General features: G+C 41.9%; 1 long non-coding RNA gene across 1 annotated transcript; it reads right to left on the bottom strand.

Annotated features, from left to right (window-relative positions):
• On the bottom strand, window positions 267-1,361 carry LOC107609474. The gene is made up of 2 exons (XR_001613160.2): window positions 1,294-1,361; window positions 267-370 (listed from the first exon to the last, which is right to left on the bottom strand). It is a non-coding gene; the product is annotated as an uncharacterized LOC107609474 (long non-coding RNA).

Raw genomic sequence — 3,170 nt, 5'->3', positions numbered from 1 at the left:
GATCACTTTTCATATCTTCATCATCATTAAAGGTTTGAAGGTCAAGATTCAAACTTAAAAATCAAAAGAGGTAGAAATTAATAAATTAATTAGTATTATGTAAAAAATTAACATAAATAAATATTAAGTAATAAAGGAAACAGAAAAAAACATTAAAATAGAGAAAAAGGGAAATATATTAAGGTGAAATACAACCTGCTCCTGGTATTCCTTTGCATATTGCTTTGCCCTCCTGTAAATGAGCTTGCGGCTCTCAACTCTCCTTCTTTGTAACATTAAACTCCTCCTTTTTCTTCAAGGCCCATTCCTCCTCCCTCTTCTGCTTCTTAAGCACAGACTCGGGAACAATTGCTTTCACCTCCTCACCCATCTTTGCCATTCATTCAAAATAAAAATCTCAGTTATAATTAACATCCAACAAAGAATTCATTAGTTTCAATTATTATACTGACACATTTCAGCTCCAACTCAAAAGCTAAATGTTCAGTGTTTCAAATAAGAAAACTACATGCTCTCTTAAACAATAAAAAATAGGTCATTCTAATATTTTTTAACAATGAAAATCCATTTACATCAAATTCATACTAAGAACAGAGAACTTTTAATGTTTTTTTAACAATGATAATCCAATTTTCCACACAACATGCTAAATACAAGCTAATCAGATCACGAGATATAATAGGAATAATACGGACAAATCAAATGAGCGACAGAAAAGAAATGAAGCCGAAGGAAGGAATGAAAATCAACACAATTGAATGAGAAAAATAATGAACAAGACATAATCATAAAAATAATACACAGAATTAAATTAAAAAAATGGGAGTTTGATCAGGAAAGCATTGTAGGAATCTTTTAGGAGTGTAGTTTCAAGTAATATTTCTTATGAAAATGAAAAAAAAAAGCTTTAGCACCATATGTCTTGCCCTATTCATTTATAACTGAAAAGCAACATAATCCATAACTGCATGTTGCATCCAAAAGGAAAATTGTTGCAGATGAAATGAATAAAAAAAAATCAGATTTACAGTTTTATAGATTTAAAACATCAACAACACAAAATAAAAAATCAGATTCACAGATTTAAAACATCAACAACACAAAATCAGAATTCAAAACATCAACAATTAACATCACAAAATCAACCATCAACACCACAAAATCAGATTATCAACTATCAACAACAATCATAAATAATATTATGAGTCTAGTTTAACTATTTTAACATAAAAAATAAATCATAAAAATTAACTTAAAAAAAACTGAAGAAGAGAGTCGGAGAGGAGTGCTTACCAGTTAGCAGAAAGACGATGAGGGAGAGGCGAGCAGAGACCAGAGATCGCAGACTGGAAGGGCGAGCCGGCGAGGACAGTGACGGTGAGAATAGTGACGCTGAGGAGAAAAGTGGGAGCGACGCCGATGTGAGCTCGATGAGGGACAGCGACAAGGTGACCGATGGTGGCTGTGACGACGCCGGCTGGCTGCAGTGACGGGCGAGATTTGACGGTGACTGACTGGTTGTCTGGTGCAGCTGAGCAGAGGCGGTCGGCCTTGGAGAAGAGCTGAAAAGGGCGGCGTCCTTGGAGAAGAGATGAAGTCTGCAGAGGTGTGAGTTGAGGGTTGGGATTTGGGAACTAAAGGTAAGTGGCGGTGGGTGAGATATGAAGACTGAACCCTAATCCAAAAAATTATGTATTTATATATGTGCACACCGGGGCGGGTAGGGGCGGGTTTATCCTGAACCCGACCCCTCTCTGCCACGTTCAACTACCCACCCCGATATAAACCGCCCCGCGGGTTCGGGTTCTACTGCCACCCCTAGTGAGCGCCGTTGGTGGCGCGTTATGTTTTCTCTCGTGCGTTGTTGCTAGGTCGGCCGCTCGTGGAGAGGACGTGCCTCTTGCGTGCGTGTCTGTTTGTTGCTGGAGATAACCTTTTGTCGCCTCGTTCTTCGCATCAAGCATTTAATGCTCATAATGGGTTATTTCAAAATCCTGCGTGCAAAGACTGTTTTGCCCTTTGCCTTTCGCGCTTCTTGAGTCAGTTTCCTAATCCCCCAGTCAGTTTTGTATTTCGCTTCCACTTCATTTCCTTGTTCTTTCTACTTCCACCTTCTTCCCTCTCGAATCTCCTGCTGCTATTTCTGTGCCCTTGTGCATTCGCCCCTTCTTGCCTCCTTTCGAATCTCTGCAACTATCCTGGTAAGCGCTCATTTCTCACTCTTTGTTTCATGTTTGTTTTATCTTCATTGTCTATGCTCTGTATGCATGCAATTTTTCTGATTTGACTTGTATGTTGAATGACATTGGTGTTAGGTAGGTGCATTAGGGGGGTTACCACTCCAGGGCATTTGTATTTAGGCATTTACTTAGGATTGGCTTCGGTCGTGCTTGGTTGCAGTTGTTGAGTAGGCTAAATGTAGTTTCTGGACCTTTTTCGAACTCCCGACCTCGTAGACTAACCGAGTGGTGCCCCCACTGTAGGTATGCCTCGTCACGTTTCGCAATCTTCCTCCTCAAGCACGGGTTACGACCGATATGCTTGGGTAACCTCCGACGTAAAGGACTCCCCGAACCAAATGGGTGAGGAGGAGCTGACCGAGTTCCGTCAAGCCGAGTACTTGTGCGGCGGGACCGAAGAGGAGTCTAACTATGATGTTTTCGTCCCCGTTCCTAGTGAACGGTTATATGAACTCAACCTCCACTCCCCCCGAGTTGCCGACTGGATCTGGTTCTACAAGGCAATGTTTACCCAACTGGGGGTTCGTATTCCTTTCTCTTCTTTTCAAATGGCGCTCCTTAATCGAGTCTCCGTGGCGCCGTCGCAGTTGCATCCGAACAGTTGGGCTTCCATCCGCTGTTTCGAGATGGTGTGTGAATATTTAGAGCTGCCAGTGTCCGTCGACGTTTTTCTTTATCTCTTCAACCTTACGAATCCTTCCAAAGAAGGGAAAGTGAGGGAAGGGTTCATGTCCTTCCGATCTGCCCAAGGTCAGAGGATTTTTGGCTTGTTTTAGGACTCTTACCATGGGTTCAAGAACAAGTACTTCAAGGTACACCCAGTCAAAGGTCACCATCCCTTCTGGCTGTCGTTAGAGGGGCAGCGCCTCATCCCGACGTATTGGAGTTTCGGGGCGGGGTCCAATACCTTTATAAAAGTAACTTACAAAA

The sequence above is a fragment of the Arachis ipaensis genome, chromosome B07 (genome assembly GCF_000816755.2).
Source record: "Arachis ipaensis cultivar K30076 chromosome B07, Araip1.1, whole genome shotgun sequence".
In the NCBI taxonomy this organism is placed as follows: Eukaryota; Viridiplantae; Streptophyta; class Magnoliopsida; order Fabales; family Fabaceae; genus Arachis; species Arachis ipaensis.
This window is presented reverse-complemented; position numbering and strand designations above follow the sequence as displayed.